Raw genomic sequence first — 22,505 nt, 5'->3', positions numbered from 1 at the left:
TAACCCTATTTCATTTCAAGGATTTGTTGAATTAGAAGTTAATGCCTGGATTTAATTGTATAGATTACATGTGTGGATATTTTATATATACATATAAGACTCAAAGGTTACTTATGATTTGTTTTTGAGTTCGACACTTAGCTTCTCATTTTAAAAAAAGGCTAGTAATTTTTTCATACAGTTCTAGGTCATGCCATATAAAATTATGCATTTCTGTGACCTTTGCGAGATAAATATTGAAATTAAAATAGAAGCAATAAAGAAAAAATTACTTGATAATTCAGGTTTAAAATTCTAGTTTGTGTTTTTAAAAGACTGGTCATTTAGTATTTTTACATTATTTGGTTAAATACTAAAAACCATTGAAATCTAGAAATCAGAATAGATGTTATATACTGCTTGATTTTCCAATTTGCCAAATTCATATCAATTTTAAATTATATTGTAGTGATTTATAAAAGTGCTAAATGGCTGAACACATAAACATTAGTTCTAAAAGGCGATTTTGTGATATGTAATGCATTTGCCAAATTGTGTTTTCTTAAATAATAGTGTTTCTTTGTACTTATGGCTGGATATGAGACTGGTAAGGGATGGTCTCAGGGTTTTGTTTTCTTATTATGTTAACCTGAGATTATCATTTATATAGAGAAGGTGAGAGAAAGTTAATAATATTTGTATAACACCTTTTATATGTAATGATCTAAAGTACAGTATATTTTCTTTAAAAAGAAATATTTCAAAGGACATTGAAGATTTAGAACCAATAGATACCAAAATCAACATTTCACTATTATTTTGAGTAAATGTTTTTTTTTTGTGACGGTTCCAATTTTTAATGGGTGAATGTAAATGACATTGAAATGTACATACAGGATAGTAATTTAAGCACATTTATTAAAAGTCAGTAAAGCTATGAAAATCAGATTTCTATAAGAACTATTTATACATATTTGATACTTTCAACTTTCTAAATATTTGTTGTCTATTGCTGAATCATTCTTCCAAGTCTGCTGATGAAATCCTCAAAAGTAGATGAGCAATTGGTCAGCATTGTCACAGGACATTATTTGAGCTTAAGTGTATCATCTCTGTGATTCAGAGGGGTGTGTGCACATGAGTGTGTGTGTGTGTGTTTTATGGGAGACAGTAGTTTCAGACAGATGATATCAAGAGGGAAGAAGAGGAAATCTTTAATTGAGCGACAAATGTTCTGCTTTTCATTCCTGACAAGGCACAGGCAAATTACTAGGTGTTTGAACCTTGTGGTAAATGGAGTCAAGTGCAGTGATATGGGCTTGTGTGATCCATAACTCTTGCAGGTGGTTAACCTTGTGGAAGCCAGGGCACAGTCACCTGTAGTGGCTTCTTCAGTGAGCATGGAAGTGCTGCTGGAAGGACTGTTGTATACAAAATATTCTCTCCTTCACTTTTGCTCGGATGTCCCCTCTCAGTAAGAGAGTTAGAAAGTGATTCTGTGTAGGCTTTGATTTTCTATGGAAAATTCAAGATTTGAATATGTATTTTCATTTAGAAATTCTATACTGTGGAAGGCAATGTATTTTTTTGTGTAACAAAAGTACTCTGAGAGAATCAGTTTCATTACAAGAAGCATGGCATTGAACTGGTTTCTTTGGAGGCTGTTAAAAAGTTGAATTGTAGATTTCAAAATTATGTTTTTAAAAATTCTATTTAAATATTACCAAAATGTCTTCAGTGTCCTTTGGTATTAGAGAAGAGAGGGGTTGGGTTGGCTAAGCCAGTTTTTAAACTAATTTTCTAAAAATTTTAGTCAGAGGCATAATTTCTTAAAAGTTATGATTAGCTTCTTAATTTGAAGAATGGGACAGTTCTGTTTAACAAAACATGTCCAAATAATTTATTAGTCAAGATTTGTCCTTTTTACACTCAAATTCATGCTCAAATTAGTTTGGATAGTCATTCAAAACACTATCATTGAAGAAAACATAATAGCAAATAAACAGCAAACACCTACCGGTAAATATAACAGTATTTCATTTATCATTATTAAAATATTTTAAAAAACCTTTTAGTTTATAATTTGACTTCATGCTTACAAACTTGTAATTTTCATTTGGTGGCATAGACTGTATGGGTTCTATTTTGGGCAGCAAAATTGCAGAGTGCTCAGAGCATTATTTTTAAGGTTTTTCTTTTCCTGTTTTGATAATGTACTTTAGTCTGGTATTTCCATAAAATAGTGAAGAAAAATTATTTTCTCTTACAGGAAAATTCAGATTTTGTTACTTTGGCTTCCAAAGAGGAGGGAGAATATAATTAGTGTTTCCTTAATTTGGTTTAGCATTTGATGGCATGTTGAGGTGTTGAATAATCCAGAGAAAAATGGGTACTTTTGCATTAATAGCAGGTGGTCAAGTCCAAAGTGATAACCACTATTTAATAGATATGCTTCTTCTCCAAGTCTCTAGTTCTCACTAAATAATAAGCTTACATTTTGGAGATACATTTTATTTGTTTATTCTTGGATTTCTTGGTTGTTTATTTTGTGCTTTATTTCTTAAAATGTGAAGATTTAGTTAGAATTTTCCCATTCTGCTTATTATCAGGAATATTTCATAAAATAGGTATTTCAGTAAGTCCAGTAAATGAAAATTCAGAGTTCTGATGCATGTTTTAGACTTTTTTCTGTCTATCTATGTTATAAGAAAATGTTATACCTAATGACCAGGGAAATCTGTATGGGACCATTGCAATGTGAATGATATTTTTGGTTTTTCTTATATAGTTAATGTGTACCAGCATGTGAGGATTTGCCTTAGAGGGGATGCTTAGACTTTAATTTCTGTTTTAAATGTGATCAGAAAGGTAATTTCATGATTCCATGTATGGACATGTAAATAATACTAGACAGATGTTTATTTATGTGCCTATATCTTCCATTCATATAATACTGGTGATATCCCAGCCTCTTCAAAACATTATTTCATTTATTCTAAATAATAATTATCTGAAGAAGAGCAGTTAATATTATTCCATTTTTTAGATGAAAAAACTTAGTCACAGAGAAATTTAATAATTTGCCTAAAGTCACATGGCTATTAAATAGTAAAGCTAGGGTTAGAACTTCTGATTCTCAGTCCAGTGTGCTTCACCTCCATTCACTTTGTTTAATTAAAGTTGTCTGAAAGTGTTATTATTGATAGGTTCAGAGGTTGCCGTTCAAGAATGAAGGAAAGATATAAATATAGATTTTGTTTGTGAATCACCCTTTGCGAAAATCTTATTCTTATATCAATCCAACATGATCTGTACTTTGTTACAGTTTTTAGGAAAAATTAGAAACAGAAGTCATTTTAACATTATTAGCAGCATCACCATACTTGCCCATAGACAGAAGTGGGGTATGCCTAACCAAGCAGGTTGGATTTTGATGTTGTTACATTGCTTTTTTCAGTGGTTGCATTCCTTGTGTTATGAAACAGGACATTGCCGAGAAAGAGGTTTCAGCAGCTGAGCCACACAGTCTGGTCAAGACTCTGTGCCACATGGTAAAGGAAAGTCAGGCTCAAGGAATCACTTGGGTGGGTTCTTCCCGGGTTTCAGCCAACCCATTGCTAGAGGGCAGGACTGCTTTTGGTTGAAGTGTTTTCCTGGTAGCTGCCAAGCCTTTCCTGATATTTGGTGTCTCTCTCTGCTTTTCTTTCTGTACAGAATGTGGCCTTTGGCCTTTCCTGTGGGGGTGAAATGAACGTAAATAGAATAGCATCTGTAACGTCCCTGAGTTCCTCATTAATGATATATCACTCAAAAACATACTAAATAACTAAGCATATGAAGAACAGTCCATTTCCCCTTAGCAGTAAACTTTACCTGCGATTATCCTCTTGCTGCCTTTAACTTTTGTGCACTATCATATTTGTGGTGGTGGTGGAGGGAGGAAGGAATTATCAAGAAAAAAGTAAATGAAGGAAGATGATTTCCAACTCCTCAGGCTTTTCATTTCTTTAACTTAGTAGAGTCCAGGGTGGGGTGTTGCATGCTCTGTGGAATCCTGACTCAGAAGATGGGGAAAAGGAAGAAGGTATCTAATACTGAGTAGCTGGTGCGCTAGGCATTGGACTAGGCCTTCTTCGTATCTTACTGTATACAGCCAAGAGAGATGTGATTTTCATACCTTTTACAGATAGGGCTGTAAAACTTTTAACTCCCCAGCTACTCCTCTTTCCACCCACCTAAACCTGCTTCAAAGAAGCAGTGACTGTCTTACCCTTGCTCACCTTTATCTAATTTGTATACAGTAACAATAGCCTAGCAATAAAGTAGGAAGTTGTTGTAATGTGTGCATAGGTTATAGAGTAACTTTGTATGTGTTTCCTAAATCAGAATTAGAGATAAAATTTACATGTATACAATAGATATGCTGAGGAAGATAAAGGACTGACCTTTAGTATAGTTTTAATTTAATGTAACTGAAAAACAACTAAAAGTATTAGGTCATAATTTGAAGAAACTTTCCTGAGGTAGTCCTATAGTAGAGGCATTAGTAATTACATAAAGATAAAAAAATTTTTAAAAAATCATTGTGGCTGAAAGTTAAGTGTAAAAAGCATACTGTGTATGCAGTGGGGAGGAGGGGGAAGGAGGGTCTGTATTTATATCCTTTGACTCAGATACCTTTTTTAAATCCTGAAAAAAAACACTCAGACTCTTTTGTGTAGGACCTAGAGTGTTACACAAAGTGTGGCCTGCTTTCATTTTTTATCTGTATATTTAAAAACTATGATTTGGAGAAGGAAATACAGTATTCTTGCAAATTGTCTTCTATAAAGTTTTTCATCTTACCAACATGAAAAAATTTTAAACCTTTTTGACAATGAAAAAGTCAGTGAAATCACAGGGAGTAGAAAGAGTTGTATGTTCTTTTTGATACACTATTTAAATATATTATGCATTCATGACTTTTAAGTATATAGGACTTGAGATACAATTATCCTACCAATGCAGTGAGATACACAAGAATTCTGCTTTCTAGATATAGAGGTGGTGCTTTTTTGATAAGAATGTAATTTTATGAAAAAAATTTATTATGAGGTGAAAAAATCATGGCTTTTATCAATCGAGTATTATCAGAAAAGTTTTCAATAGTATGTTTATATCTTCATTTTTGTGCTTTCTCTTAGAAAATAAAGCAAAATATATTTAATTGAGGGGTAGTTCCATGGACAGTTTAACCTTAAACCAACTCATGAAATAGAGGATATTTCAAAAAAAGTTCATGTGAGGATAGGCTATATAGTTTTTGTTAATGTAGAGACTGTTTACTTTAGTCCCTCCTGATCTTTGTGATTTTAACAATGAATATTTGAAAAATGGATGTTTTGTCTCATCGTTGTGTGGATAAGGTTTTGAGTAAAAGTGTTTGTGCATCTTTATATGAGAGTTGGAGGTAGATGATGAAACAGTTTAACACTGAAAAAATAGAGTTTAACTTCTTCAATGATTAAGAGAGAAAGAAGGGAGGGATGGAGGAAGGAAGGAGGGAAGGCGGCATGAGGAAGGGGGAGAGAGAAAGAAGGGAGAAAGTATACAGGCAGCCATGGAAACGTAGATGACAGAACTTTGTTGTGCAGCTTGTACGCTCTTTCTGGAATTTCAGAGCACATGGCAAAGACTGGTCCTGATGGTGGGTAGGAGACTAAGTGATTCCACTAGGTGGTAGCAGGACTGAGTCTCACATAGGTTGATCTTTGACATGTTAAAACCTCTCAGAGTATGTGTTTGGTCTGCCCCACAAAAAGTCTTACATTTCTTTCTTTGAGGCCCTGTACTGGCCACTTCCTCCCTCTCTCGCATTCTCCTTCCCTTTTACATTTCCTTGGAGATGGCCGGGCCCTTGGGGATGGCCGGGCCAGGGCTGAAAGGTGCCTGGTGCCTGGCCTGCCTCCAGCCTGGTGCCCCTCACTGGCAGAGTCTGGGGAAGTGGGGAGGCGTGTGTGTGCTTGCTCAAAATGCTGGAATGTATGGGCTCTGTGGCTCTTGCTTCCTGGGAATGTGCCACAGACAGGCTCCTCCAGGGTCTCAGTGGTCGTGGGGGTCAGTCCTTGTAGGCTTTTGTGAGGGGTTGAAAACTTGGGAAGGGATTTCTCAGTGCTGAAAGTTTAGGCTACCCCCCCCAAGTGTATTTGTATTTATACTTTGTAAAGAAAAAGATCTATTAACAACAACAACCACTGAAGAACAGAAAGAAAAAAATACATGGATGCATAAATAACTATAAAGACCATAAATAGTCTTTCTCCTGGATCCAACTGCACTCTTTTCCCCCTTCTCTTCAAACTGATAGTGATGTCTTCAAATCGTAGACACTGAATTTATAAACTAACTGCTTTAAAACTCCCTGAATTGTGTAGCTGCTAAAGATGAGGAAAATCAAGGATCTTTAGAAACTAGATTTTAAGTTCAGATTTTTTTTTTCTTAATGTAGGATTTAATATCCTTTTTAAGGAATAAAGAACAAACTGTTATTGATTAATATTCTTTTTTTTTGGTTGCTTAATTTATTTTTTTAAATTTAGATTTTTTTTTCTTCACAAAAGATTTGAAATGACAAAGGTGCTGGTGGCTCCATTATGTGAAAAGAAGACTGGGAATTTAGGTGTATGAAATAGACAAGTTAAAAAGGGATTCTGTTAAGAGTTATAAAGGACTGAGCACAGGTGGCTGGTTCTTATGTAATTCTTTATACATCTTAAGAGGTTTGCCAGGGAAGAATTCTCTCTTTGGTTCATTGGTTTTTGTGTTAATGATTTGCTGTATGTATCTATTTCAGTAGTGATTTCAAAACAGTCATTTTGATATTGAAAATGATTTGTGACTTTAGTTCACTTGTTATAGTCATGGTCAAGGTGTTAATGTGTACATGTGTGCTCTGTTGTGTCCGACTCTTTGTGACCCCATGGACTGTGTAGCCTGCCAGGCTCCTCTGTCCGTGGGATTTTTTTCAGGTAAGAATACTGGTGTGGGTTGCCATTTCTTCCTCCAGGGGGATCTTCCCGGCCCAGGGTTCAAACCCACATCTCCTGCATTGGCAAGCAGATTCTTTACCACTGAGCCAGCCGGGAAGCCCCAAGGTGTTAATACCCGCCTTAAAAATTTCCAGGCCCAAATCACATCTTTTATTCCCCACAGTAGTGCTTTAAACTGTATGTTCCACAGAGCCTTAGGATTCTGAGGAGGTGCCAAATTTATGGGAAGAGTGGGTAGACATATGTACCTGGGGGATTCTGGCTTCTTACGCACCTTTCAATCAGGAGACAGCTGCATTCATTGCTGTTTTACATATTCGAGTTTGGTCTGGAATTTGGCTTAGAAGAGGGGGTTGCTGCTTTGAAGAAACACTTCAGAAGTATCTGCCCTATAGTATGTAATTCTGGGCCTTGAGTCCATTCATTCCTTGATCAGGTAGTCTAGCAGATGCAAAGCTCTCTCCTGAGGAAGTTTAGACTCTGCCTCCCTTACTTCTGAATCCTGTGGCATGGCCTTCCATCTCCTGTCACTTTCGCTTTAGTAACAAATGTTTGCTTTGCCAACTGCATGCCAGACTACTAAATCTATGGATTTTTCTACAATCAACAGCACAGATTGTTTGCCCTTCAGGAACTTTGCAGGGAACTCCTTGAGCAATGGTTGTACTCTAGCTCTTGGCAAAGCCATTAGTGTCAACTGACTTTTGAAGAGTGAAGGGTCTGGTGACATGGGACCCACTCATTCATCAAGAACAAGTTTCTACTTTGGGAGGTCCAAACAGGATGGCCTTTCTATCCCTTTTTCAAGCAGAGCAACTCTGCTTTTATCTGTTATATGTTTGGGTTCCGTGAACGCAGAGGTGATCGTCAAAATATTTTCACCTGATTAGAATTGGACTTCCTGGTGGCTCAGACAATAAAGAATCTGCCTACAATGCAGGAGACCCAGGTTTGATCCCTAAGTTGGCGAGATCCCCCAGAGAAGGAATTGGCTACCCACTCCCGTATTCTTGCCTGGAGAAGTCCATGGACAGAGGAGCCTGGTGGGCTACAGTTCATAGAGTAGTAAAGAGTCAAACAGGACTGAGCAAATAACACTTTCACTTTTCAGAATGGATGCCCAGCAAATCAGAAAGGACATGAGCCATTATACTCTAACATACACACACACACTTCAGTGTCAGTCCAGCATGTAGGATTCTTGTTCAAAAACATGATATTACTTAAAATATATATATATATATATATATATTTTTTTTTTTTTCAGTGATTTCTTAACCTGTGGCCAAAGACTCTTGGGCCAAGTCCTTATAGTCTTGAAGGAAAGACTGGGACACTGCCCTCTGAGCTCTCCTCCATGCCTCTGTGCTTCATCACTCTGGCTTCCTGTAGACTGGTCTTCAAAGACTGATGATTTCATATAATACACTCAAGTTTTATAGTAAGACTGTTCTAAGACTGTATTTATGAGGGTCCACATTCAGATGTCTGTAAATGACATAAGTGGTGGCATGGAGGGGTTCTGTGGCTTATAGGAGGCCTAATGGGGTATAGGAGGCATAGCTTTAGTCAGCTACAGTCAAAAGTCAGAGTTCTTATTTTAAATATTTAAAATTTTCAACCATTGAAAAAATTTTGGAGACACTGTGAGAGTCAAAGAAGAGAGCAGGTTAATCTGGCTCGTGGGTTGCCAGTTTGCAGTTTCTGCCACATGAAAATCTGCATCTTCTGCAAAAGGATTGTTGAGGACACTTCATTATGTTTAGTATCTCTTACCCTTAAGGCTCTCTGTGAGTGAGAGGGAAAAGTACTTCTCTTGATAAACTGGATAAACTCGTATGTCTCTTATCTAATGATGATAGCTATTTGAAAGCTCAAAACTAAAATTAGGTCTCAGAGCAACTATCCTTACTTTATTTTTCTGGAATAAATATTTTCTCCATTGTATGGAGCACCCTATAGTGTTTATCTTTATGTACGGATCTTATTTTGTTTCTGTTATATTTAGCCATCTAAAATCCTGTGGTAAATACAGAATGTACATACGCTGAATATGTGACACTCTTAAGTTTATATAGTATTTCGGAGTACACGTTCATTAGAAAAAAAATAAACCTCTATTTTCTCATGTAATTGGAGGAACATGTTTCCACATTAGTCAGAATTCTTCTCCAGTTAAACACTAGGCAAACTATAGATAATGGTTTAAACCATTTCCTAAAAAAAATACAGTTCTCGTATGTCCAGCAAACTTTTTTAAAAATAAGAACTTAAGTTCTGCCTATAAGCCAACATCTGATATAAGGCATGCAGTTTTAAAAGCATAGAGTGTTCTTGGTAGGAAAATTTGGTGGTGAAAAAAATGTGTTTTTAAATATGTTTGAGAAATGTTTTGGTGACTCTTGCACTTTATGGTATTTAAGTTGAGGAATTTGAAGGCCGTATGGATTCTGTTTCTGGGCCCTAGGTATGGTAAATGCTCATTAAGTCCAGACTAAATGAAAACTGCCAGTTGCCTAAGGGACCTTTTAAAAAAATGAAAAAACAAAAAACTACTCTGACAGTTGGAATTAGCATTTTTCAAATGTATCTTTTTGTTCTGTAATTTACGTGCATAATGAAATAGCTCTTTAGTGATCACCAAGTTAGGTAAAGCATTTGTTTTGGAGAACGTTGTAAGCAAGTCATTTATGGTCAGGCATAATGGAGCGAGGGCTTCCGAAGTGGCGCTAGTGGTAAAGAACCTGTCCGCCAATGCAAGTAGATGTAAGAGATGCCGGTTCAATCCTTGGGTCAGGAAGATTCCCTGGAGAAGGGCATGGCAACCCACTACAGTATTGTTGCGTGGAGAATCCCATGGAGAGAAGAGCCTGGCGGGCTGCAGTCCATAGGGTCACATAGAGTGGGGCACGACTGAAGCTACTGAGCATGCACATCTCATAATGGAGTGGATAGCTTGATAACAGGTCAGTTGATTGAATTGTGAGGTGATAGGAAAAGTGATGCCATGGTAAAAAGAATCGTGGGGAGAGAGTAGTTTTTAAGAGGGAAATCAAGTTTTGGGTGTATTGAGTTTGATGTCATATGAGATATGCAAGTGGAGATACTCTGAAAGCAGCTACTTGATACAAGACTGAAATTTAAGTTAGAAGTAATTATTAGAATTAAAGTATAGTTTTAATAGATTTTTTTTCTCATAGGCAATTTTGTAGACATTCTTGATCTTAGGATTTATTGAGCTTTAAACACAACTCATCAAGGGGTGGGTGGAACATGGACTTTGGAATCAAAATCGACTGAATTTAGACCCCAACCATGTTACTTACTAGTATCTTATCTTAGAGCCTAAATTTCAGCTGTCAAATGGGATTCTAATACTAAATAATTAATGTTACTATGTAGTTTATATAACAATATATTAACATGCCTGACACAGAAAAAAATTACAAATATTGTGTCTCTCCATTTGTTCACCTTAAATTTGTACTGGAAATAAATGCCTCACTCCAAAAAAAAAAAAAGTTAGCAAGTCATGTATGTAACCCATACAGGATCTGGGAATTCAGGATTTTAAGTGACTCTCCTTGTTTGTGATGGATCTGAACAGTCATCAGTTCCAAAAAAATAGCTAACTATATTTGGGGGGCTGGTCTTTTGAATTTTAAAAATTTGAAGTACCATGAGATATGGTCTTATTTTTTATTTCTTCTGTTGCATCTTGAATGCCTTGAATAATGGAAACAGCTGCTCGTTAATTATTTTTGAATGAATTAATTAAAATTAAAGTCATAATAAGATCATTAATAATTTACTTTTTTTCCCCCCTCCTTTTTTCCCCTTCTTTATTTTCAAACAGCGTGAGAGAAATAGTAGTTTAGAGGTTTTGCTTTTTTGTGAGTGGGATTTTCAAACTTTTGACTTACTCTTTGGCTTAGTTAGAATGAAACCTTCATGGGCATTTTAGGTATGAAATCTTTTTAAACTGAGTTGAGCTGTAAAAGACCAGTTGCACAAAGATACAAAATAAATATTGGAAAGCAAAGATTTAGATTTGGTGGAACCAGAATAAGTTTTGCATATCAGTCTTTAAAAAAAAATAAAAATAGGTTAATCTTAAATTCAGTATGATTACATGAAAATGCAATTTTCCCTGTAGATATTTCTCTGTATAACCCAAATTGCATTAAAAATCTGCTGAGAATCACAGAAAAACTTGTTTGATAAAAACAGAAGCAGCTGTCCTTCTATTGCAAGATAATAAGTGGATACAAGAATCAAACTTAAGGTGTGTTTTTTTATGTAGTAAATCAAATATCAGTTTAAGCTGTCAGCCTCGAAAGTTATTGTGGAATAAACTGACAAGTACAAAAATGACAGGATTTACCAATGGGTAAGATAATCCATAGCTAAGGTAGTGAACTGATCTTAGATGTTAATTGCAAAGCAAGATGCTGTCAGATGCTCTGTATTAGTAACCTATTGCTGCATACAAATTACCCCACAATTCAGCAACTTGAAACAACCAATGTTTATCATCTCACACATTTTCTGAGGGTCAGAAACATGCAGCATTTTAGCTGGGTTGTTCTAGCTCAGCGTCTTTCATGGAATAGCAGTCAAGTTGCCATCCGGGTCTGTAGTCATCCGAAGACTCAGCTGGCCTGGAATATCTGCTGCGAGGCTCACTCCTGGGGGCTGTTGGCAGGCCTCAGTGTCTTTCTGCCTGTGGGCTGGAGGGCTCCGTTCCCCACAACATGGGCTTCTCCGTGGGCCTGTGCACAGCACGACAGCAGGCTTCCCTGAGTGAGTAATCTGAGAAAGAGTGACACCACACAGCCTTTTATGGCCTAGTCACTGCATTGCACGTTGTCACTTCTGCCTTATTTTGTTTGTTAGATACAAGACTGTAGTTCTGTCCACACTCAAAGGGAAGGGATTGCTTAAAAGGTGAATACCAAGAATTAGAGATCATCAGGGACCATTTAGGGTTGAATTAAGTCAATCAGGAAAAGTCAGCAAGTCAAAAAGAGACTTGGTTGCTTTGGCACTTATACTGAAAAGAATAATCCCCTTGTATTAATATTTATGATTAACTCCTTTTGGAGTAAAACTGGAATTCCTTATAAAACAGCAGTAATAACAGTTACATTTTATTGATGCCTTTTATACTCCTTATTTAATTTTCATAACACCTTGTAGGATGAGAAAGGCAGATACTACTACTATAGTCATTTCTTAGATTAGAAAACTGAGGCCCAGATTGTTCAGAATACTTAAGACAGGGTCACTTATTCAGTATTTAACTTGAGTTGTTTCCTTTTCTCTTTGTTTTGTGCCTCTTTCTGTTCTTTCTCCTGAAGAATGATTTCAGTTACTTACATTTTATAAAACACAATTTAATTTCCCCTTTCAATTTAATCTAAAAGAGTTGATTTTTTAAAAAAAAAGCCAAATTGAGAAGTTTAAAACACTCTTCTTGTAGTATCAATAAAGATGTCACTTTTCTGCCAGAAGCAAGAGTCCTTTTTGCTATTTTTGTAACTGGGTGAGGTCTTATTTCTCCAGAATTGTGCCATGCTGTGGTTAGCCATGGTCTACAAGAGGAAAATATATTTACCCTTCTTTAAAATCGTTGGTTTTCTAAGAAATATGCTATTTACTATACCAAATCTGAGAAAATCTTTCTCAGGCAAAATGCAGCGGTCACTTTGATACCAAACAAGCTAGTTCTCTTCCCCACTAAAAATACGAAACAGCAGGCCCTCTAATCTTTGGTACCTGCCTTTGTTATATATTTATTTCTTGAAGAAATTTGTTGAATAGTCATGTCTTTAAATTTTTATTGAATCTCAGTGCTTACTTTACTTCCATATGCTTACTTTACTTGCATATACTTCCCATAAAACATTCAATCTTTTCTCTTAAACATCTTGATAACATGATAGTTAATGTGAAGTGAAAATTTATTTTGAGGATTTATTGTATAAAACAAAGGAAAATATTTGGTAACCTATAATGGAAAATAATCTGAAAAAATATATATATATACAACTGAATCACTTTGCTGTTTACCTGATACAACTCAATATTGTAAATCAACTATATGTGAATAAAATATTTTAATTCTATTTTTAAAAAAAACAAAAAATCATATTTAACTGTCAAATCTCAAAACATTCAAAACTTGATAGAATTAATTTGGAATAGAAAAGATAAGTTATGTTGGTTGTTTCCTTATGAACTCAGACAAACTGAGGCTTATGGAGTATCAGAGTCCTTTGGGAATATCTGCTCTTTAGGAAAGGTAGGTGCTTTCTATATTGTTTTAAAGAACCACTAGTGGTAAATATAATACTAAATTTTCTACACGGGTTATATATACACTAGTCCATCAAAATTTATTATTATTCTTTGCCTACTTTGCCCCCTTTTTTATGCTCTGAGTTGTTTTCCTCTTCGTAGTTCAAAATCTCAATGCATTTTTTTTTTCCATAAAATAGTCACATGATTTTAGTGTTAATTTTTTTTTTTTCTTTAAAGAGCTAAGAGAGAACACCCCAACTATCCTCAGTGGAGAGACCGAGTTTAAGATTTATTTCAGAGTTTTATCATTTTCAAGTGTTAGGAGGTTAAAGGTGAGCATGAACAGGAATTCTGTGAGCTCAGAGGAGCAACTATGTTATGTAAATCTACACTCTTTCTTATTATTGTTGATTTTCTTAATATTTTGACTTCCTGTGGATATGTACCCTAAGAATTGTATTTTTTCCTCATTCTTCCTCAGTGACTTCTTGTTATAATCCTATCCTGGGGGACAGGGAGCAGAAGCCATCCAGCAGGCTGAACTCCTTCCCCCTCAGGTGACTTACTCAGGTCTCATAATCTTGGCTTTTCCTTCTTAACTTGCCTTCCGGTTGATTTGTTTTTCAAGTCAAGAAAAGCAGCATTTGGGAAAGAAGGTCCTGTTTGGTGATGCCATTTCACAGAGATACACAGGGGTCGCTGCCTACAGAACTCTCACCATAGGAGCTGTCCAGAGTTCAGTTAGGACCCCACTCCTCTGAGTGGTCCTGGGTGCGTGGAGAGGCTCTTGAGGATGGAAACATACATGTTTCCTAGATTTTCAGAAATGCTTATGGACCAGTGCAGTTGGCATTTGACCTTAGACATTCATTGATGTATCTTACAGCCTGGAGCCATGGAGCCATGCAATGTAACATGAATGTGGTTGGGCATTTTCCATAACTAAACACATCAGATCCTCCTCTCTGAAAATATCAGCAGTATCAGTTGTTCAGAGCAGTATCAGTTGTTGTTCTGTATTTGGTTGATGCTGTTCAATTCTTGATCTGAGGTTATGGTTAGAATTAAATGTATTGAGGCCTCATCGATTCAGACTCATTCAGGTAAGGGAAAGATGAATGATAATTCATAGAATGTCAGAATAGGCAGATTTAAAAAAACTATGTTACTTTTCAATTAAGAATTGTAACCTGAGTAAGTTAATAAAATGTTGCTGAAGAGCAGTCCTACTAGACCTTCTTATTGAATAGGAAAAATTATATTCATGATATCAGTTATATATAAATACTTTCAAAATGTGTTTAAACAGCTTATTAAATTTACCTGATATGATTTTGTTTACAATGATTCTTTTGTTTAGTAAACACTCCTTCCTTCTTTTTTAGTTTTTTTTAGTCTTTTATTATTTTTTAAAGAAAAGATAGATTCTAGTTCTGTCCTATTACAATTAGAAGTAATGATATTTCACTATTCGATGAGCAGTAATAATAATTCACTATTCAGTGAGCTGAAATCTTGATTTTTTTTTTTAGGTTTTCAATGCCCTTGGGATGCAGATAGTTAATATGTGGATACTACCCTATTCTGGAAGAATTTAGGATGATGCCTTCATAACTTTCACATAATAGAAAGTGGCTGAAAATCTATCTTCAAAAGAAAGCATTCAGTTTGAATCATGGCAATCCAGTGTTAGTTAGAAAAATTGAAGAAGTACCTCTTTTTAGATTTTTTTCATTTGGGAAATACTCTCCAACGAGAATTCAATAACCAGTGGTACTTACCTGGGGGCTATTTTACATTTGATCATTTGCCATTTGATTCTGTACTATCCTTTAAAGGTAAAATGTAAATACATTTTACTTTTGTTTTTTTTTAATGGTATTGTGGAAGAGTTCTAAGATTGAGCCTATCAAGCTGCATTTGTCTGAAATAGAGTGATAACCTCCAGTATTCAGCTGTTAGTAGAAGAGGCCGCCTGGGAGCTGTGTTCTAGTGGGAGATAGACAGCCTGGGTCTGCTAACCCCTACTACATTGGCATTCCGAAGAGTACTTTCAACATATTGTTGTTGTTTAGTCAATCAATTGTGTCCGACTCTTTGTGATCCCATGGACTGCAGCATGCCAGGCTTCCCTGTCCTTCACCATCTCCTGGAGTTTGCTCAAACTCATGTCCATTGAGTTGGTGATGCCATCCAACCATCTCATCCTCCATCATCCCCTACTCCTCCTGCCTTCAGTCTTTCCCAGCATCAGTCTTTTTCCAGCAAGTTGGCTCTTCATATCAAGTGGCCAAATTATTAGAGCTTCAGCTTCAGCATTAGTCCTTCCCAGTGAATATTCAGGGTTGATTTCCTTTTGGAATGACTGGTTTGATCTCCTTGCTGTCCAAGGAACTCTCAAGAATTTTCTCTACCACAGTTCAAAGACATCAGTTCTTCAACACTCAGCCTTTTTTATTGTCCACCTCTCATATCCATACATGACTACTGGAAAAACCATACCTTTGACTATACAGACCTTTGTAGGCAAACTAATGTCTCTGCTTTTTAATACCACATCTAGGTTTGTCATTACTTTCAGCATTTAATTTCATTTATTTCAGTTCTTAAAACAACAACAACAAAGTGTTTTTATCTTGAGAAAATCTTCTATTTCTGGAGATTTTTCTGTCAGGTTCTTTAGAGACCTAAATTTCACTGATAGTGCTTGTCTGGTTGGAGAGTATATAGGTGAGATTCTGTGCCTAGTTGGTGAGGTTACATATGGGTTTTGAAATTGACTGCCTTTCAGCTCTCAATTACCTCAGCTGAATAAACTGCTGATCATCAAATAATGTCTGGCTAATTTAAAACATGTTTTTGAGTCTCACTAGGAATTCAACAAATTTTTTCATCTCAAAAGAGCTTCACTTGAACTAAAAAAGTTATGTCTTTAGTCAGTGTGCAGCACATAGAGTATAGGGTACAAAAGAATTCAGCCCTTAGTCCCTTCGTTAGTGAGATATACTGAGAAGTCTTCTCATTCTTTCCAAATCTATAGAAACAAACCATGCTAATGCTAGCTTAATGTATTAACATATTTTTGGTTAAGACTTTTTAAATGCCTATGATGTGTTAAGCCTGGAATGAGGATGCTAATTAGAGACTGGTGGTCTGAACCTGACCTCCCCTCTCTACCTGTATGCACCCCTGGGGATCTTTGGGTTTGCTTTCCAGATTACATTTTTTAAGTCACTTACTCCCAGGTATTCAGTAACACCTATGTATGAGGTGCTAGGCTAATTGTTAAAAAGTACAAAGGTTGATAAACCACAGAACCTGCCTTCAGCTTGAAAGTAAAATTAGCCTGTAGTTCCTAATCACTACTGTAATGCCGGGGGACACAGTCGAAATTCTCTCTTTTAGGGCAGGGAGTTCAGTGCCCCAGTAATGTAAAATGTGTTATGGGCAGTGGAAAACTGGCAGGTGGGTGATCCCCTTGAAGATCCAGCTTTTTAAAAGGCCCCCTTCTGGGTATAGCTCCCCCAAGTCCTTGTGAAAGGCTCCCTCTCACTATCACTTCAGCTGTTAGTGTGTGACTGTATAGCTGTGTGCACAGCAGTCCTGTTTGATAGTCTGTTCGCTGCTCTAGGAAGGAAGAAATGCCTTACTCATGGTGTGTACCCAGTCACCACATGGAAGGTGCTTACACATGGTTGAATGGAACTGGGTCTGATTTTATCCTGGTTTAACTTCAGTAACTGAAATTCTCAGATAACAGTGAATTCTGATAATCTGTTACCTGTTTTATTTGATGGTTAAACAGAAAATTGTTTTCTTTGGGTTGTACTGTTGAAAATCTTTCTAAAATTTTCTATCTTTATAATAAAATTAATTTAGAATAACTGTGCATATTGTTCAACTGGAGGAAGTATAGGGCAGTGATTCTCAGTACAGCCTTTGGACCATCTCGTGGAGACTTGTTAGAAATTCACAGTTTCCATCCCACTCCAGACCTGCTGAATCAGAAATTCCCAGGTGGACCCCTTCAACCTGTAATTTAATAAGGCTATTAGGTGATTGTGATGCCCTTTCAAGTTTGAGAGCCACTGGTATAGGGCAACTGTTCTGAACTCTGCACACTCATGTTTTAACAATATAGTACCTTAGCCCACCTCCAGAAATTTTGATTCAATTGGTCTGTTGTGGGGACTAGCATAATTTTTTTTTAAGTGCCCCCATGTGATACTGATGTGTAGCCAGAGTTGAGAACCACTCATCTAGGGCATAGAGCAGAAATTTGGAATTTACTCCATATTAGCCTCTGAGAGTGTGCATGCTCAGTTGTGTCCAACTGTTTGTGACCTCATGGACGGTAGCCTGCCAGGCTTCTCTGTCCATGGGATTTTCCAGGCAAGAATACTGGAGTGGATTACCATTTCCTTCTTCAGGGGATCTTCCCCACCCAGGGATTGAACCCGTGTCTCTTGCATCTCCTGTATTGGCAGGCTGATTCTTCACCACTGTGCCACCTGGGAAGCCTATATTAGCCTCTGCAGCTTGCTTAAAACATAAATCCAAAGTAATGCTTCTTTCTCCTAAAAGTTGGATAAAGAAAAACTTAACAGTTCTATTTTGCTTTGTCAGGATTTTATTGAGCAGGTAGTTCCCACTTTTCATGGCATGGCATTAGTAAAAACTTCTTCATACAAGCAGTTGTTTTAAAGCCAGTGGTGTTTTCCCACAGGAACAATGTCATATTTGGGTGTTAACTTCCTGATCAAAGCCCTGGCATAAATAAATCATAGATGGGACCAATAATGTGTCATAAAATCAACAATACAATAATTATAAGCCTCTATGGTCATTTAAAATAATAAAATTATGCTCCAAGACCAATAAAATCAGCGTCAGTACACAACCTAGCATCACCCCTGGGATCTTGGTGCTATAGAAAAATGCATGGGGTCGTAAGACGTGCATTATCCTGACTCTATTATGTAGTAAATGTGAACACTATTTAGAATTTAGGGAGGAAGGATTTGGATAACCTGCCTCTAAAGATGTCCTAGGAAGTCTTGAATGGATGCCTTTTCCTCCAGTCGCCTTCCCTGGAGTCAGCAGTGTGTGCTGCTGCTGCAGGTGGTGAGAACCTGAATGTTTCTATCCCCCAAAAAGCATTTTTTCATGAAAGGACTGATTCAGGATTTCTCCTCTTGACCTTAGTTCCCTCACAGTTCTGCTGTTAGCAGAAATGTGGGGAAGAGAGGAAGTAATGTGATCAGTACACTTCACATTTGACCAAAAAGCTGCAAATTCATTGTTCAGTCATTAGGGCCTGCTTTTTAAGAGAGGCACTTCAGATGTCCTCTTTGGGTTGGCCGGTTGGCACAGGCTTGTGAGAGTCTGGGCAGACGTTTGGTGGAAAATAGTACTGAACTTGGTGCCAGAAGACCCAGTCCAACCTGGCTGGCTCCTTATTGCCCCTGTGGCTCTCAACAGGATACTTCTCTGAGCTTCCGTCTCCTTTTCCTGCAATGTCACATGAATACACCTAACTCGCAGGATTAGAAGGATTGAATAGGTTAATATAGATAATTGTACCCAGTAGGCTTTCCATGAAAGTTATTTTAAGTAGTTGAAACATGGATGAAACAGCCATGAGGAATCCTATCTGCATCTTGCCTTCTTGCCACTGGAATAGAAAGCCTGCTTCATGGTGAATGCTCAAGCAGATTGTTCTGGGAGTCTGGGGAAAGTGGTGGTGGAATACATTTCTCACCCTGCAAGTCTTTCCCAGGGAAAGAAAAAGTTGCAGTCTGGGTCATTAGGCAAGAACCAAGAATGCATGGGATTTGAAGCACGTTGTTGGTGTCCTACCTGCAGCCAGGTCTACATTTTGACTCAATACATTTAATGCATTGTGAATTAGGGATATCTTGGTAATGATAGGTTGCTCAGTAACTGAACTGTTGTTTGGACCAAACTATTGTAGCAAACTTTTCTTGGCAGGTATGCCCTATTGATACTGAACTTGGTATGCGTTGATAGTTTTATATCAACTACTATAAAATAACTGCAGGTTCACAGTGGCTCAAATTAAGCCACAGTGATGCAGGTTACACAGGTACTGTACTCTGGAAATTCTAAGGCAATTATCAAATAAATGTACTACTAGAGAAAATTATTGCCTATTATATTAAATTAGTCTCTCTCTTTTTTTTTTTTGTAGCTCAGAATTATTCTACTCACTGCCCCTGGAACTCTTGTCTCAAGAATACACTAAGTTCTGAACTCGAAACAGTTCTTTAAGCTCTAATACACTTAGGAATTCAAAGCAAACTGAAGGAAAACTTAAAAGTGATTAAGAAATATAGTAATCCTCTAAGTAAGTTTTTCCATGGATTCATAGAACTCACAGAATCCATAGGCCTTTGGGATTATCTAGACCACTCTTTCCTTTGTGGAAATTCATGCTCAGAAAGGTCTAAAATGTTACATTGGACATTCATTCTCCTCACTATGATTGCTGTGCTTTTTCCTGTAGCTCACATAACCTCCAAAGTTTTCTCATAAAATTTTTTTCTAAGTAAAGCTAAGTTCAGAAACAAAGTATTCAATAATTTTTCATTTTCTTAAAGAAATTCACCAACCAAGATGATTTGTCTCTACTTGGTCTCCTTTGAGAGAGACCACATTTCAAAACAGCACTGATGTACCATATGATCCAGCATTTCACTACTGGCTGTATGCTCCAAATAATTGAAATCAGGGATTTGAACAGATATTTATACACTCACGCTCATAACAGCGTTATTCACAAATGTCAAGAGCTGGAAACAACTCAGGTCTCCATTGACAGATGAAAAGATAAAATGTGCATCTGTATGCTATGTAATGGAATATTATTCAGCCTTAAAAAAGAAAGAATTCTTGACATATGCTACAACATGGGTGAATGAAGATATACTGAGTGAAGTAAGCCAATCCAAAAGGACAAATACTGTATGATTCCGCTTATGTGAGGCACCTAGAGTAGTCAGATTCATAGAGACAGAAAATAGAATGGTAGTTTCCACAGGCTGAGGAATTATTGTTTAATGGATGTAGAGTTTCAGTTTGGGAAAATGGGAAGTTCTGGAGATGGATGGTGATAGTGGGTGCACAACAGTGTGGTCATATTACAATTGTAATATTGCTGAATTGTATCATTTAAAATGGTTAAGTTTTATGTTATGAATATTTTATCACAATAAAAAATGGGTTGGGAAAAAAAAGGAGGTGACTTCTAAACAAAGTCAAGCCTTTGAAAAGTTTTGAAAACAAGCACACACTGATAGGAAGGGAACTCTGGCTGTTCACTGATACCTGAATGAGATGAGTCTGGTGGGAGGAGTGCAGAACTGGGTTCTGTCTAGTTCTCTGTCTGTCGTTACTCAGCTCTGTGACCTTCTCATCTGGCCATTAGTTTTCTCATTAGTAAAGTGAGGCTGTAGCCTGGTCCATCTCCAGCCTTCTTGCCTGCTCTGAAATTCTGTTGAGTGTTCAGGTCCTTAGCAAAGAAATGCTTGTTTAGGAACAACTGCTTATGAAGATAAGAAGCCTGGTACATCTACTATATGAGGGCAGACCAGTTCTCCAGAGCTTGTTCTGGCCAACCCTTGTCTCAGGCATGTTTGAAAATACAGTAAGCATTTTAGTTGGTCCATTTTGCCTCACTGTTCTGTAATCAGGACCAGAACTCCACAGACTGTCAGATTCCAGAGCTATATCTTGGGGTCCTGTACTTGCTTTGACACCAGCGCAGAGTTTAGGGCTATTTCTCTTAGTGCTTTTGACTGAGCCCTTGTGGCATCAGAAATCAATTTCTTTACCACTGCCTTCAAGATGGGGGCCATTCCTTCCAATCTATCTTTATTTTCAGTAATCTGTGGAAAAGGTTCTCTCATACCTGAGTGTCCATTGACGTATGACTGGGTAAACAAAATGTGGTATATCCACACAGTGGAATATTATTTAGCCTTAAAAAGGAAGGAAATTCTCCATGGATGAGCTTTAAAGTCATTATGTGACTGAAATAAGCCAGTCACAAAAGGACAAATGCTGTATGATTCCACTTATATGAGGCACATAGAGCAGTCAGATTTATAGAGACAGAAGGTAGAATAGTATTTGTCAGGGGCTGAGTTGTTTCTTTTTGGCTTTGGAGTATATAGTTTGGTACCAAGTTAATCTTCCCCCTTAGGTTTCACATAGACTGGAGCTTTGCTTTTATCAAGCACACACAGACTAATTGATGGGCTGAAACTTACCTTAACATTCTCTGAGTGCCATGTGTGTGCAGCTTGTGGATGTGTTGAGTGAGCGGAGTTGTAGATAGCCTGGCATGAAAAATAGAGGCAATGGACTGGGCTGGTTGCTTATGTGGATTATTGTCCATCTCTCCACAGTGTTGTGGAGCAAGTGATGGCAACTTTATTCCTCAGAAGAGGAGACTGGGCTTCAGGGAGATTGTCACTCTCCCAAGGCCACCAGCAAGAAACCTTAGACCTGAACTTAGATTTGACTGTAAAGCGTATAGACTTTCTGCTATACCATACTTCTTAATACAGGAGGGCATATAACTGTGCTATTTAGTAACTTAGACTGAAAGATTGTCTCCAACTCAAGAAGGCAGTAGTAGAATCACTCGCTGGCCCTGTTTGTAATTTTCCTCTCTGTAAAGCTGAGATCTGAACAGTTTTGTGATGATTGAGCCATGTTTATGACAACCATTACAAAGAGTAGAACAATTCCTCAGTGGCTTTATGTGTTGGAACAGTCGAGTATTCTAGCTGGGATAGAGGAGGAAGAGCAATAGGCTGCTTGTAAGACGGTCTTAGGTTGTTCAGAAACTATCATAAGAGTCTAATAGTACTATTAGGTTGGTACAAAAGTAATTGTGGTTGCAGATCATGAATTTTAAATCATATAACTAGACTCAAAACACATCTTTTTAATCAAAATAGGAACCATTGCAATGAACACATTTTTGCCAACAAGAAATGTTTATTTATTCCTGTAGCATAAAAATCTGTTCTTCAGGATTCAGTGAACTCGTGGAAAGCATTTTCTGCTTCCTGCTGGTTGTGGAAGTGTTTTCTCTGCAAAAAGTTGTCAAGATGCTTGAAGAAGTGATATTTGGTTGGTGAGAGGTCAGGTTGAGTATGGCAGATG

The 22,505-nt window shown here is 37.0% G+C and overlaps 1 protein-coding gene and 1 long non-coding RNA gene across 13 annotated transcripts in view; one reads left to right on the top strand and one right to left on the bottom strand.

Annotated features, from left to right (window-relative positions):
* IGF2BP2 (insulin like growth factor 2 mRNA binding protein 2) overlaps positions 1-22,505 on the top strand; it is a 164,708-nt gene that overhangs the window by 5,288 nt on the left and 136,915 nt on the right. The window lies entirely within an intron of this gene.
* On the bottom strand, positions 878-20,967 carry LOC145538759 (uncharacterized). The gene is made up of 2 exons (XR_014077228.1): positions 20,658-20,967; positions 878-3,713 (listed from the first exon to the last, which is right to left on the bottom strand). It is a non-coding gene; the product is annotated as an uncharacterized LOC145538759 (long non-coding RNA).

The sequence above is a fragment of the Giraffa tippelskirchi genome, chromosome 2 (assembly GCF_054371585.1).
Source record: "Giraffa tippelskirchi isolate mGirTip1 chromosome 2, T2T-mGirTip1v1.2.pri, whole genome shotgun sequence".
Classification (NCBI taxonomy): domain Eukaryota; kingdom Metazoa; phylum Chordata; class Mammalia; order Artiodactyla; family Giraffidae; genus Giraffa; species Giraffa tippelskirchi.
This window is presented reverse-complemented; position numbering and strand designations above follow the sequence as displayed.